Source organism: Cuculus canorus, chromosome 3, assembly GCF_017976375.1.
Source record: "Cuculus canorus isolate bCucCan1 chromosome 3, bCucCan1.pri, whole genome shotgun sequence".
NCBI classification, from domain to species: domain Eukaryota; kingdom Metazoa; phylum Chordata; class Aves; order Cuculiformes; family Cuculidae; genus Cuculus; species Cuculus canorus.
In genome coordinates, this window is record NC_071403.1 from 108,614,384 (window position 1) to 108,630,099 (window position 15,716).

Sequence of the window (15,716 nt, forward strand, 5' to 3'; positions counted from 1 at the left end):
CATTTGTCCTTTCAGTTGCTTCTTTCACACTTTTTATTTCATTAAGGCAAGAAAAGTGAGTTTGTGGATTCACACTGGCTTCACTGAGCAAGACAAGGATGCCAAGTAGGGACAAGACAGGCAAGTCACTGCCCTTCTGTACTGGGGGAGATAAATCTATGATACATTTAATCCAATAATACTAATCTAATCCTAAATTGGTCTCTGCAAGAACTGAGTGGTTTGGGATCAAAAATGTGACAATTAGTTCTGCTTTCTGTATAGAACTCTTTTCCAAGTTGACCCAAGCATCAAAGTCCATTTTTCTGTTTCCAGTTTACTCTGACCTGAATGTTTTCTCAAAACACACCAAGAACCTTATAATCACCAGTGATGTGACATATCCCTTCTTCTCCTTTTTTTTTTTTTTCCTAGTTGTTTTAAACTTCAGTGACCTGTGAGTCAGCTACAAAAGTTCTTGGCCAAAAATTGATGTAATGAACCAGGCAAAGAAATACCAGCCAAGAGCCATGCAATGGAAAACCAGGATTAATGACATCACTGCTGAAGCAAAGCAACTAAATTTTGCATGTCACATTTAGCAGTTAACCATTACAATTCATCTCTTTTCAACTCTTTTCAACTGTGGTCTCTAAATGAACATTGTATTCTTTTCATGTTAATTGCAGTGGTTCCTTACACCTCCAAGCCTCTTATCCTGCATAAGTTTTAGTTCTGCAAACCCACAGTGCTCTCTGCTCATGCAAGTGGTGATCCTGCAATCATGGAAACCACGTTTGTGTTTCTCCAGCTTCTGTGGCACAAGGCTGGTTTGCTCACCTTTATGTGATCTTCTCTCAGCTGTCTGCCAGTTTTGTGACCGTTGGTCCCTGGAAAAGCACCTCTGATTTTCACAGTTCTTTGTGTGCTTCTGCCCCATGGTGATTTAATTTTGTCCCTTTCCATTAGTAGTACGCCTTCCTTCCCGCCCTGTAATCTGTCTTCCCCGCTTCTCTAAGGTTTCTTTGTGAGTTCTTGGTAGGAAAGAATCTGGGAAAGGCCTTAAAGTTACAATTAGCATAGTGAGTAGCTAACAGCAACATGAAAATGTAGTTTATAGTGAGATGTGAGCTACTTCAAGGAGTGGAGAAAGGACATTTTTTCCCTCAGCCTTGGCTGAGCCCCTTGGGGATGACACAGAGGGCAAGTACCTTTATGTTTAAGGGGGATCAAGAGCACCATAAGCCTTTGCCAGAAAACTGAGACTGTGGAAGAACAGCAGCCCAGAGACAGTGATGATGGTCCCCATGGAACTGCTGAAACAAGGAAAAAAAGATTAACACTATTCGTTGGGAAGGGAGGCACAAGCCTTTCCTTGAGTAGAGGAAATGAGCAGTAAATAACCAGACCAAACTACCACGTTGCCAGAGAGAGGTGGCAGACCAACCAGAAGTAACAGATGCAGCTGGAGAGCAAAGGTAAGTCACAACTTGGCAACAGCACAAAATTAGAGGAACCGAACTGCAGGCACAAACACCGCTGTACTGTAGGGCTTTTAACAGCCCACGTGGTCTGGGGAATTGCATCTGTTTGGGAACACTTCAGCTTGTAGAACACTACAATTTTTTGATTGTACCAGTCCATCTTGCACTGTTCAGGTTTTCATGTTGTCAACGCTGTCATGTCCTATTTTTAGAGGCTTGTAATTTGACTGTAAATTCTACGCAGTCCTAAAACCAGGCGTAATGAGCACAGCCTCAGCCAGCTGGCATTTTCTGTTTGCGAGAGAAAAACAGACAAGTAATTCACAAGCTTGACAAGCTGCTGGAACCAGATAATTTTTGTAATATGTAACTACAAAACTAATTTTCTGTCATGGTAAGCAGAGGGTTTTTTCTGTAGCTGACATTTGTCTTGCATTTGGCCTGTGCTCTACAATGGCTTTTACTGCTGTAGTAATCTCTAAGAAAGCTTATAGGCAAGCAAAGCAAGTTCAAAAGAATCAATATAGAATAACTTAATAGGTTCAAGCAGAACTTCATGATGAGTCCTGTATAAATTAAAAAGTGAAGTCCATAAAATGAAATGAAACAGCAATAGTACTGAGAACACAAGAGTGTTGTGACACCGTTCAGTGGTGGCATAGGCAGCAAGATACTTGATTCTGTTTGCACATGCTGTTTTACTGCAGAAACAATTGTCAGATGTGATTCGGGTTCTGAGATGTTCCTAATCAGAACTATAGCAAACAAACACACGCACGTGCGTACAAAAACACACACACGCACATGAATGCTCCCACCCGTTGCTGTAGTGCTGGAGCGCCTACTGCATGACATAACTGACTGCAACCAAGTCTCTTACAGATATTATGGGATCTCTGGATCTCTGCTCTTTCAAGCATTCTGATTGAGGCGAAACTTCAGAGTTTCTGGTTAAGGTTTTATTATGTCCATGAGATTTAACTGAGTGAAAGAGATGTCAGTTTTGTGAATGTCACTCTTAATGGGGTGGAGTGGGTTGGTTTGCTGGTTGGCTTTTGAGACGGAAGGTTTGCAATTTTTTTCTAAAAGCAGTTGAATCCTATGTTGTTTTTCTGCCAGTGTTTTCAGTTGAGTGGTTAGTTTGATACTGCGTGTGGAGGCTTGGGGAGCTGGGCCAAGGAACCTTGGAAGGCCATGACAAATTAGCTTCTTAAAACCATAAATATATACATAATTCCTTTGTGTGTCTGGATATTTTCCAGTCACTTTCTCATACATTCATACTAGAAATTATTTTGCACATAGCAAATGTTTTTTTTCATATGAGTTTACTTCCCTGTGAAAGTATTGGAAAGGCAGTGAACGCAGCTTGCTGTGACAACAGTGAACACTATCAGGATACTCTGTCACAAAACTGCCTGCGTGTGTTTTGGATCACTGCAAATACGTCCGCCTTCCAAGACATAAATCCGAAGGAAAACCTGACATCCTCCCTGATGCTGCTACTTGCTGTAATGACATTGCTACAACAAGGTTCTGCATCAGTGACGGCAAGGTAATATCTATGCAGAAAAGCAATTGCATTTGAGTTGTTTTAAGCATTCATGCTTTGATTTATTGTCGCTGAAATTTAATCTAGGGGCTTTTTTCCTCTGGACATTCTCTGCGAGAGTTCTAGTGAAAATATTGCATCAGCACTTGAGGAATGGAGCAGCAGTGTTATTCTGATCTGTCAAATGCAGAGGCCATGAACTTCCCCTGAGAAACACAGTGAAACAGCTTTCTGCTCACTTCAGGACTAGTAGTGTAAAGAACGCTTTCTAAACTACAGTAGCCCTTACAACTTGTTCTCCACATGATCCTGACTAGTTTGCATGTTCTTGTTGGATACAGTGGAGGAAAGTTACTTGTGTGTGTGTAGATTTATGAGGCTGGATCCCAGCACAGTCGTAAGAACAGCACCCTGAAAAAGCAGTGTTTCTTCTAACTTACCTGAGTATTATGTCACCAGACCTTAGATGTGCCTTTCTGCAAGTTTAGATGTATTCAGCCTTTGGGAATATTTCTGAACTTATTTGGGAAAAGAATTTAAAAAAACAGTAGAAATTCAAAAGGAAGATATCAGATAATATTAGGCATTTCAAATTTATAAACATCCTCGCAGTGGTCGTGCATCTATTTGACAGAAGCTTAAAAATAACCTTGTCTTTAAAGCTTGGCAAAATTGCGTATGTGCAAGGCATGTGTGTGTGTGAGTTTATGCCTTTTAGAGGCAATTGTTGCTAATATGGATTTATAATTTACTGTCCTGTGTGCGCTTGATACCATCAGTGATCTCAGCACAACTCTGGAAATGGTGTTTAATTGTGGCAGAATGAGGGCATGGGTATAAATATTGTTTTGCAAATCTCTCTCATAAGTATTGACTGTATTGTAGCCATTAAGAAGTGGAGTTTGGAAGATCTCAGATCTCATCTCTGTGCCAAGGGTTGGAAAGGATGATGTGGCAATGCTTTGACTTGTAATCCCAGTTTGGAGAGCTTTGAATTATTCTTCTGATTTTTCCTCACTTAAAATCTAGTTAAAGTGCACACACTCTCCTTGTTCCTATTTGGTTTTACTGTTTCTAAAATAAAGTAGCAGCAGAACTTCTACTGTGCTATTGTCAGAGGTATGCAAGAAGATGACCGCTCTACCAGGTATCCGTCTTTGCCATCCTCATGTTTGGCCCGAGAATGGCATCAAGCTGTAAGTGCCAGTTCTTGGCAACAGAAGACGTGTACAAATATTTTTGCTTTTGTTTGCTCCTTTCTCGCTTGTGGCTTTTGCCACCAAATTCTCCTTTCTAAGGCCCCATGAGAGAGAGATCATCTTGCAGGTTCCTATTGGTCTTTCCTTCTCCTCCTTGGACTCAGAGAAGGGCCTTTTAGGAGGAAATAAAATCTTTATCTGCAATCACACCAAGGGAGACTGACTCCCTGTTCTCTTCAGAGTCATGAGAATGGAGCATGGACATGACCCTCTGTGAGCTGCGCGAGTTCTGCAGCTGCCTGTTCTGTGGCCTCTTCTTTGCCTTAAATTAGCACCTCACATGTTAACATTCCCTGTTGCAACTAATTTCCACCTGTCTTGTCTTCAGGATGCTCTTTGAAAGGCTCTGTGCCTCCCCAGGACTCTCCTTTCTACTGCAGCACAGCTTTTCTGGAGTATCCTCCATCTCCTACAGCTCCAGCACGGTCCCTTGAGAGGAACAGGGTTCACAGGTAGGGCTTGGAGAGGAAGAGCCTGGCAGACTTGGCTACTCCCCATTAACCCTTGAGTCAGCAAAGGTAGTTAAGTGGCTCAAGGAGGTCAGTGGGAGTGCAGAGTCGTCCTTCCTCTTGGCTTCTCTCATATGGAAGGGAGATTGGGATTGCTTTGTCCCCTAACACAGTAAAAGTGAGATGTCCCTGTACCTTAAGAAAGGGATACTCAGGTAATGGGGGAGGAGATAAGAATGTTCTTATACACTCAAAAAATCTTAGAAATGGCAAAATATAGCTGCTGTTTAGGTACTGAGGAGCAAGCTGAGATCTCTGTCATGGCTGAGATCCCCAAAGGGGTGGGCACTACGCACGTCTCAAGCAATCCCTATTGCGAGGACTGACATTTACAGTAAATTCTGGTAGGACATCTGTCTGCTCCGTGCTGACATGGCAGAGCTCCCATCCATACATCTAAGTGATTTTCTATTTCAAACAACACTGGTCCTGTCAACTGTTTACTGGGAACAGTCTCCCACCCACTCTAATGTCCAAATTTGAACTGTGCCCATATAATGCTAGGAAGAGTGTTAGCTGTCCTAAGCCAAAACCATGCCAGAGATCACGCTACCAATTCAGCAGGCTGGAATTCAGCAGGCTGGGTGGCTGTCGTGGACCTGTGCTCAGACACTATTAGTTTGATCAGTCTAGACATAGCTAAAGAGTACAGTTCCTCATTAAGGAAAACCACAACTCAAGGACTGCCAGGTGGGCAGAGGAATAAGAACGTCAGCTTTTAGTACGTGCAGTTTATGTACAAGTTAATGTGAGTTTCTGTGAGCGGGTAGAAGAGATATGAGGTAAAGCCTTGTGAGAGGAAAAGGGCTTTGAAAGCAACCTTAGATCCGTTGGTTTTGGATATAGTTACACATATGGAAGATATCCCAGCGATGACCTTGGGGAGCTGACAAGGAGAAGCTTGTTGCCTTGACAGGACAAATAAGCCGCAGATGGAAGAACGAGTAGATAACAGCAGTCTTGAGAAGAAAACATAGAAGAGAACAAGACTGAATTAAGCCAGTCTTGAAGGTCAGTGGTCTCTAAATGACTGATAAGAGAGAATAATTAAACAGGAAAGGATAAAGAGATGTAGACCATAAAATAATCAAATTTGCTAGTGAGCATCAACCACTAAAATGAAAGACTTTCTTCTGCCCTAGAACAAGGATGTTAATCTTCTGCTTTCATTTAGGCAGTTCCTATCTCCACCTTAATGTTATTTTTATATATTATGATACAGCAGATGGTGAATATAGCAAATGTATCTTCTATATGAAGTCAAAGAAGACACTCACAGCTGCAGAGAATAAATACTAATGCCCAGAATATCCTCAGAAAAATATAACTGTAAAAGGGTTTACTTTGTAGGAAGAAATAGAAATCTGAAATTCATGCATGCCTGCAATCCCCGGTGCGCCATATTCCAGCTAAGGATGACAGCACCAGTGCTGCAGCCAGGCCATAGCCGCCACCTTTGCAGAGAATTATAGCTGAATGGCAAAAGAAGTTGTAGCTGTTGTTTTCTGTAACCCTGTTTCATGGATCCCTGGTCATGGAGCAAGACCTTTTTGTGCTAGGCATGCTGCCACCATTTCAGTCCGTCTGTCCACATCTCTACACAGAAAAGAAGAGATCTGCAGTATTTGACCCTCTGGAATCTTTCCCTGGCTTCCCTTGCAATCAGCATAAGTATGGACTGAGCTATATGAAAGGTGTTGGGAAATAAATCTGTGCCCCTGTTCTCAGCTGCATCCAGTGGGACACTTTCAACACTATTTGGAAGATTTCATTTTAACCAACCTTCTTGCATGACTTATTTTTGTGCTCTGGGTATTTTTAAGATGAGCCCAAAGGAACTCCTAAATATCTCACTGATGAGAGTGGAGGAAGACACATGCTGTTGCTGTTTTCAACAGCTCTGAAGGATCTGGAAAGTCCCTACGTGGAGTTTTCAGCTTTAAAGAGAATATTCTAAATTTAGAAAGAATGAGCCTGTAAGTAATCTTTGTTGCCAAATGACTAAGAGTGAGGGAAAGGGATTTCTTTGTGGCATGTAGAACCTACCCTGTCCAATATCTTATAGTTGATTGAACAACAGTGAGAATCGCTGCACTTCAGTGTGTGGTACACACATACTTGCAGGGCTACAAGTTTTCATGTGTTATTTGTGATCACACATTGCTGTTGAACAACTGTGTGGGGAGACAGGAAACAATGGTGGTACTTGCAACTAAACTGGAGTGGAAAGAAACACAAACTGTAACATTGGAATGCTGCAGCAGGTATTTTGTTAGACCAGAATCCCTACATCTCAGCTAAGAAGTTTCAGCTTCAGGCTGGAAGTGTGACTGAGCAGCTGTTTCTCTGTCCTGCCTTTGTGTACCACATCATCTGCCCATGATCTCTACTTGGCCGGAACAGGGAGGATGGGGAAGCTGCTCTTCACTTCTTCCCAGATGGTGTCTCTGCTGTTTCTGTGTGGTTGGTCATCCATGCCACACATCAAAAGAACACACAGGCTCACGAGTGCTGAATGTCTTCTGACAGCCTGCTCCCAGTGGGATTATGCTTGGAGCAGTTGCATAAGGGAGGGCTAAAAGACTGAATAGTTTGGATAGTCTCCAAGTCTGACTAGTCTCAAGCTAGTAAGCAAAATGAATATACCCCACAAGGCACCCTCTTGGCTTATTTCCTCCTGGGGAGCAAGAAAAGGAACTGAATTAGGGGATTTGTGCTGGGGGCAGGGTATTTAAATGATGTTTATCTTCTCCTGGCATTGCAGGGGATGAAGTTTCCTTAGAGAAAAAGCTGGAGAAGAGTAAAGGAGGACTTAGACTACTAGATAAAGAGATAACTGGTAGTGGCTACAGCCTAATTACTGTGTCTGCATATCTAGTTAACTTTTTTCCCCCCCCTTTTTTTTTCTGAGATGTTTTTGGAGTAATCACTGCTATTGCTTGTAAACAATCACTTTATAAGGTGTGAAATTCCTATACGGCTGTGTTTATCATGATTCGTGACCTTATGCCCCAGAGGAAGGGTGTAGTCGGCTTGGCATAAGCAGTTCTGTGTGCCAGATGCAGAGTGGTTCATATTCAGAAATGTTATTTACAGAGATACAAGGCGGGGGTGGGGGCAGGAATCAGAGGATCAAGGATAGCCTGGAATGTGAAGGATCAGATATCTGCATTGGAGCACTTACCCTCTTAATTCATGTTTCCCAGAATGCCTGACTCTTACAGATCATTTCTCTTCTCAATGAACATGTGCCTACATAGAGCTATTTCCATTCCAGTCATAGCCCTTGTTTATGTCACTAACAGACCTTATCCCGTTTGACTGTGTTATTTTTACATAATGACTAAATCAGTGGAGTACCATGGAATATGCAGTATACAAGTTTGGAAATCAGCTTAAATGTATGCATCAACAAGGTTTAAAAAATAGCAGAGGGACTTTGAGTAATGATGCTTAGGTACCAGAGAATTTAGCTGGGGAGGGTTCTGGTGTTAATTAACCACTTAGAATCATAGAATCATTTAGATTGGAAAAGACCCTTAAATCGTAGAGTCCAACCATAAACCTAACCCTGCCCAGTCTACCACTAAACCATTTCCCCAAGTGCCACATCTACGTGACTTTTAAATACCACCAGAAGTAGTAATTCAACTGAGTTACAAAGAAAGACTGATTAGGGAACATCTCAGTGAAGTACACCAAAGGTACTGAAACAGAAAAGAATTAGTGTCAAATAATTACAAAATGGGTAGATGAATGATCCGTAAATACTGATGAGAAGTATGTGCTTGTCAAAAAACAATCAGTAATTGTCCGAGATTCAAAAGACAATGACTAATATCCCCTATCTAAACATATCCATTAAATGCCAAATAGCATTTAATTGAAGTTATACCAGTAAACTCTGCCCAAGACATGGAAACTTCCTTCCTGGACAGAGCATTATGTGAGGCAGAGAATAGTTGTGGCAAGCCAAGCTGGGAAAAAAAAAAAAAAGCAGGTATTTCTTTCTTTAGAGGATGTTCATTGTCTTCCGAACAGCAGTGTTTCTCTTAGCTCCAGTCTGATGCTCAGTTGCCTCCTGCCTTCTGTTGTTGTGCCAGACACATAAAACCTGGGTGCAGGGAACTCAAAATTAGAGCTGAAGAAGTTGTAGCAAGACATATAAAGTAGGTCCCATGGCAGGGAAATAAGCTGGAAATAATGTCACAGAAAGTGGAGGAAGGAGGTAGCAAACTGAATCAGTTTTTAATGTGCAAAGGGAAAGATTACGGGGACTTTACTTAAGAAAGGGATGGGAGGAGAAAGGAGGTTTTAAAGAAAACAGTAAAAGCAAAAAGTTGATTTAAGTGGGGCTTAAGAAGGGTAAAGAAAATAATATTCTGCAGGAGTTTTGATCTGCCTGCAGCTAAGAAGTGTTTTCCTGTCATCCTACTAACTGGGAACGATATTGACAAGGGACTAAACTAAGGGACTTGCTTTGATCCGTATCTGCATGACTGCAGCCCTTTACAAACTATACTTTTTTTGCCAAGATGGAATGAAGAAGTAAGAAAGGAGTAAGTGCAGTCCTTAGAGGCATGAGAGAATCAAAAAATCCTTCAAGTAATTGCTCTCTACAGCAGTGGATGGATCTCTGGCTGTGCCAATGTGGTTGTTTCGTGTATGGGACTGTGGCCACCTTCGCCCTCCCTGTTTTCTGAGGCTTTTGAGTCAGAGCCCCGTGAGGCTTACGGCTGTAGGCCACTTGGTCTGAGGTGAACTTGGGTTTTTGTTTTGTGTAAAGTCTGCAGCCTGCTTCAGACCTGAAAAATGTAAACCAGTATGAATCCACGCTAACAGACCACCAGGGAAGAAAGCTGCTGAGCCTTACTATTTTAGCCTAATGATACTGGGGAATCCAAAAGATTCAATTCCTTGACCCTGACCAATGTCTGTTTTTCTGAATGCTGTTGGAATCACAATAGCAAAAGTCTTCCAGGGTGTTGAGGGTATTTTGTGTGTATGTGTGAAATCCAGAATTTGATAGGCAGTTTATTACAGTTTTGTAACTAGCTTTAGTGTTTGAAGGATGCCTACTGACAAGAATACAGATGGGCTTTGACTATATTTTTTTTCCTCTCCCAAAGGGAGAGAGAGAACTCCAAGAAGCAAAAAAAATCTACACACAACCCATGATTAAAAATAACTAAACATTGTGTACGCTTCATTTTTGAGTTGACCAAGTATGAGTTGTCAAAATAGACTTAGTCCTTTATGCTATATTTTCAAAATTCACTCTTTGATAATAATTCTCATTTCAGGTGTTTTGGCGTGCAAAACCACTGCTGAAAATTTAGGACACCATAGACTGCTGAAAAGAAAATTCTGAATCGCTTGATTTTGGCTTATTTTTTTTCCTCCATGTTCTGTTAAAGATCTACTTGTTAAAAATCAGGCATCGCTTGTTGGTGAAGTAGGTAAGTAGTTTAAATTTTTCATTCTTTGTGGTTCTCGATAGACTTGTGTCACGGTTTGTGCAAACATTCACTCAGCTCTCACGTTGTATGCTTCATAGGTTGCTATTTTATTTGTCTCCCTGTTTATGGTAGTGCGACTGTATTTCTTGGTCAGTTAGGTACACAATTTATAGTTCAATAAAGAGAAACACTTGGTGAAAAAGGAAAAAAAAAAAAGCCAAAACAACCCGAAAATCCAGACTTGCACATGCCTACAGTACAATGCTTTTCTTCAAACATCCTGTAATAGCCATTTTGTTAAACAAGTAATTTTGTGGCAGCAGAACTAATGAAGCCTGGTTTCCTATGGTTTTTTGTCTCATGGGTGATTGACTTTCACTATCTAAGAGGATGTGAGCCCCAGGCAAAGCTTTTCCCATCGCTGGGGTGTTTATATAAGGGCTTTCTCCCATGAGGCTTCTCTCATATCTGGAACTCACAACCGCAAGTTTTCTCAGAGCCAGGACTCTGATAGCATCTCTACCCATCTGTCTACTTTCCAGAAAAAAAAGGAGGAATTAAGGAATCTTTCGTGATTCTATCAGTGTTAGAAGCTGGCTGGAAATGTCATTAAGAAATTGTTGAAATGAATACACAGGTGAACCCAAAAAGAATGATCACACAGACTCCAGTTTTGTAGGAAATTCTGCTGAAAATAACAGGCATTTCAGGTTGCAGTACTACAGTGAACATCAGAGATCTTTTGTCTGCTGGCAAACCTGTTTCAAATGTTTTGCCATAAGAGAAGGCAGATTTAATGGTTTGTTTCTTCATTTTCCACAACTATCCATTACTATTTTCATAAGAATTCTCTTCTTCGGTGCAGTCCACTGAAACAACTTCTAGCACTTCATGTATATATTTGGATAGTAGAGGCAAAGTGATGAAGAGCTAGTCCTAGCACAGCCAGGGTATAGCAATGCCTATATTAAAGTCAGTCAAGTAAAACACTTGTATGTAGCCTTTGATGCTCTGCCTCAGTGATGCAATACAAATGTATATTTTAATGGTGCTTTTATAGTAGTTGAACTCTTGGCTATATTGAAATGCAATTTTTCATTCTTGTTGTTTTTGGAATGTGTTGAAAGCATAATATCCGTGTTTTTCATAGATTCCAGACAGACCTCCCTTTAACTTTTCTTTTGCTCACTCACAGCAAACCCTGCCTTGTTTGGGCGCTGGGGAACTCTTGTGAATCAGTCGTCACCAGGTAAGAATTGGAGGTTGATTTAGCTGTCTATATTGTAATTAAACGAGAAACTCTGGATTCCCATTAGACAGTTTCTTAGGTTTGGACCTTATTTCTTCTGCTTAGAGTCTGAACTACAGCAAATTTCCCAACCTCTTTTAAATGGTCTATATTTCTGTGAGAGGGTCCCATGCAATTTTAAGAACTGCTGGGGAAATAAGCTAATAACAGTATCCAGAACTTTTCAGTCATGCATTCCCAGAGGCTTTTTAGAGGTATCATTAGCTCAGTTTCACCTGAGGGGAAACTGAGGCACAGAAGATTGAAGTGGCTTGACCCAGACCATCCGTCAAGTAAGAAACGGAACTAGAATTAGGAGCTGAGTTTTAAGTTGTGCCAAGTCCACTCAGAAACATGCTGCAGCTATCGTGAGAGGAGACATGTCACCTGCTAGCAGTGAATAGTAGAGATTTTAACCTTTAGAAATAGCAATGATTTAACCTCTGTGGTTCACAAAACAAAGAGCTGTAGATTTGCGCCTTCTGACATTCAGACAACTTGCACCGGTGAGCTAGCAAGGCGAAGCTTGGATCTCTGCCTGGGCTAGAGAGGAGGCATGCCTGCCTCCTTATTATTTTTTTGCCTCCATATTTTTTTTCTTTTTTCACTAACAACCCGGACTGTGGGCCAAGGGAGATCAAGATGAGGTTTTCATTTCATTCAGAGCTCTGGAATCCAGCCCACTGGAACTTGAATCTTTTGAAGCTCTAATAATTAACATGCCTGCATTCCTGAAACTGCAGCGCTCACCAGAATGTGTTTCCTGCAGAGCTGAATGAGGGCAAGGACATTGTCTGGCCAGCAGGAAGAAAAGGATGTGACCCTTCCTGGAAGGATTCCTGCTGTCTTTGAGCTGGTTGGAGGAGAGGATCCACCTGAGCTGAGGTGGGCAGAAGGCTCTTGGCCCCTGTGCACACACAGGAGGTATGTGGGTCTGTTTCTTGAGCCCTGTTCTTAAACTTATCTGAGAACCAGGCTCTTTCCCACCCCAGGGCTCTGCTTACTGTAGAGATGCTCCTGTTCCTTGTTAATCCGAATTTGGAAGCAGATATAAGAGAAGTCTGTTGACTTAAAAGACCCCTGTGATATCTAACAACTGGTGTGAGGATACGACTTCTTTTCTCAGACCCTTTCTTCCATCATATGAAAGGAGGCCAAGTGAGGCCCTATCAGTGGTTAGAAGACTGTCTTCACTGATTCAGCTCCCACATAAGAAGAAATTATTTGGAAATAGCAAAGGGGTGTGAGTTTCAGTAGGCATGGCTTGAAATAAATACACAGTAGGGCCAGATATGAGTACCCAAGATCCTCCTCTGAAGTGCCAAGGAATTCTTTTTGCATGTCAGTATAGTACTTCATTCATATGTGCTGTCTAGGGATATGTAGTGTGACTATGACACACAGTTTACCTCACTTAGAGTTTTCTGAAGCTACAATCTCAGGAAGGCTATGAAGCCCAGTCCCTGTCCCAGGGAATGATCAGTTGAACCAACATCACCTGTCATAGAAATTTTTCTGGTCTGTTCTTGAACACCACCCATAATGACCTCTGCAGACAAACTATCCAGAAATTTTTTTCCTTTGTTAGAGGACTTGTCCCCACGTTTCTCGTATTGTAACTCGAGCACATTACTTCTTGTCCTGTCTATATTAGACCTGGAAAACAGTTTGTTCCTTTCCTTTCCTTTTGTTTTTGCAGCCTTACACACTGAAGATCTTTATCAAGTCTCCTCTCAATCCCTTTCTCTGAACAACTCAATTTCATTCAATCTTCCCCTTCTACGTCAGGTTTTCTGGACCGCAGGTTAGTTTCCATTGCTCTCCTCAGGGCTATCTCCATTTGGCTCCATCTGTGAAGCGCAGAGTCCAGACGAGGCAGAGTACTTCGGCTGAGCTCTTTCCCATGCTGAGAAGGGGAAAGCGTGTAGTCTTGCTATATGTTTCACAGTCCTACCAGCTTTTGCTATTCCAGCACTTAGGCCAACAACTACTCCTCAGTTTAAGGGCAAAGTAGAAATCTCTAGCCTATAGCCAAAGCAAAGCAGGTGCTCAGACACCACATTTCGGTACGCCCTTGGCTCTGGGTGGACTAGTGGCTGGGTCCACAGAGGGCTTTTATTTAGCTCCCCTTCTTTCTTTCCTCTCTGCTCAGAAAGGGTGACAAGGTGTGGCTTTGCCAAGGCAGACTGCCAACAGCTAAAATTTCCTATACAGCTGTAGAAATAAAAGAGGTATTGAGCATGCCTGGTCCCCACCACACCCTCTCCCTGGCTCTGCTTTGCCTTTTCCAGCTGAAGTACCCTGCGCTGCTGTCTGCACATGCACAGAGGCACATATGGTCTGAAGGTACGATCTCTGTCTCTTCTCATGCCCACTCTCCTTTATTTATTTATTTATTTTTAAGGCAGATGCAGATTCTGCACAGTCAGACCTATGGTGTTCCGTGCTGCGTGGCTATGGCCCACTTCCCTTGCTGTGCTGGGAGAGGTTGCAGCATTTTAGAGAGATAATAACTTCTAGGTTGGTTATTCCTATTTCACTCTCAAATAACAGCAACAGTGCCCCAGAAGTTCAGACAGACTTTGTGGCACATCCCTGCTCTAATATAAGGCTTGAGCCCCGCATTTTTCTGGTGATTTTTTTTTTTTTTTTATTTAACGGAAAGTCAGTGCTTTATTTCACTGATGTCCTTGGCAGAAGAAGGGAACAAGCAGTCCTCAAAACTACTCTAAAAGCACCTCACAGTTATTTTGTGACCACGTCTGAAGCTATAAATGCAGGGGCTCAGTTGCCTGGAGGTCAACAGAAGTTAAAGTCACCAAGCATTTCATAGGAGGCTCTTAGCACCCAGTAGGACAAGAAATAACTGAAATGAGCAAGTTTGCCTGATTGCCTGCTTGTATTAAAACCAGTGAAAACTGACCCAGAGAGTAGAGGACACTAAAAATTTAATCTGAAAAGCAGAGAGTTCCATTACACTTTGATGTGGGTTTGGGGAGAGTGAGTACAATCAGAAGTTATCTTTTTCTGTTACTGGTGGTGGGAGTTTTTATCACCCAGCACAATCATCATATATATGATGCAGAATAAGAATAACATACATGCCAAATATAATGGAGCAGGCATTCCTAGCTGTGCAGAGAAAGGCAATTTTTTTTTTTTCTTCGTACAGTAGGAAAAGTGTATTTTTTTTCCAACCTTACATAACTTATGGAAGAGCTGCATATATTTACTTTCAAATTTTTCAATAAGACCTACCTTTCAGATGAGAATAAGCATGAAAATTTTAAAGAGAATTTTCAGACAGCAGACGAAGAAAATGTTGGACTTCTCAACCCTGACTAATGCTACTTTTGATAGGTCATGCTTTCTGAAAATAAGATAAAAGCACTTGAGGAAATGATTCAGTACTATTGATACTCAGCATTTCAAAAGATCTGTGCTATCTTGTCAGGATTGTCTCCCTAAAAAGAGACAGTAAAAGAAAGGAATACTGTGTAAAGCAAGGAGTTTAGTTCAGACAGAGCGTGAAAGGGAAAGCTGGAGATACAGTAGAAGCACACTTTTACCCAGCATAGGCATAGGCTCAGCTAATGCACCTTGTATGATTTGTTGTGTCCTAACTCTAATTGAGTTAATGATAAATATCCTTAAGTAACAAACTGGTTTGTCATAGGACCAGGTTCTTTATATGTTTGGGGGAAAAAAAACCCCAAACAAAAAAACCCAAACAACTTTACATCTGAATCATGAAATGTTTATTTACTATAGAATATTAAATGTTCTTAGCAATAAGCCCCAGTCCTGCTCAGAACCACCAAAGCTGTGGCTTGGCTATACATGGTGCTTCACGATGCCAGACATAGCCACTCCTATGTCAACTTAACCAATTAAAATCGTTGGGAAAGTGATTGAATGGTTGATTTTGTAATGCTTTGACTGTCCATGCTGTAAAGGCTATCAGTGACTTTAATTCTATAGCAATTTCTTGCAAATGTCTAGTGATTGATGATGTAAATATGCCATAATTTACTCTTGCTGTGGGCTTCATTGCTGAAGTGTCAGACTGTGCTACCATACACAGCCTTTAAAAGCAGCTTTCATAGCTGGTTTCGGTTTTAATGAAAAGCAGAATTCTTTCAGAAACAGAACAATAAAATAAAATAGACGTTTGTTTTTCTAGTCG

The 15,716-nt window shown here is 41.5% G+C and overlaps 1 long non-coding RNA gene across 5 annotated transcripts in view; it reads left to right on the plus strand.

Annotated features, from left to right (window-relative positions):
• Window positions 1-12,343: 12,343 nt before the first annotated feature.
• Window positions 12,344-15,716, plus strand: part of LOC128851893 (uncharacterized) — a 32,210-nt gene continuing 28,837 nt past the window's right edge. For all 5 annotated transcript variants that reach the window (XR_008449422.1, XR_008449424.1, XR_008449425.1 and 2 more), the window contains exon 1: window positions 12,344-12,454. This is a non-coding gene — a long non-coding RNA (uncharacterized LOC128851893). The remainder of the gene's footprint in view (window positions 12,455-15,716) is intronic.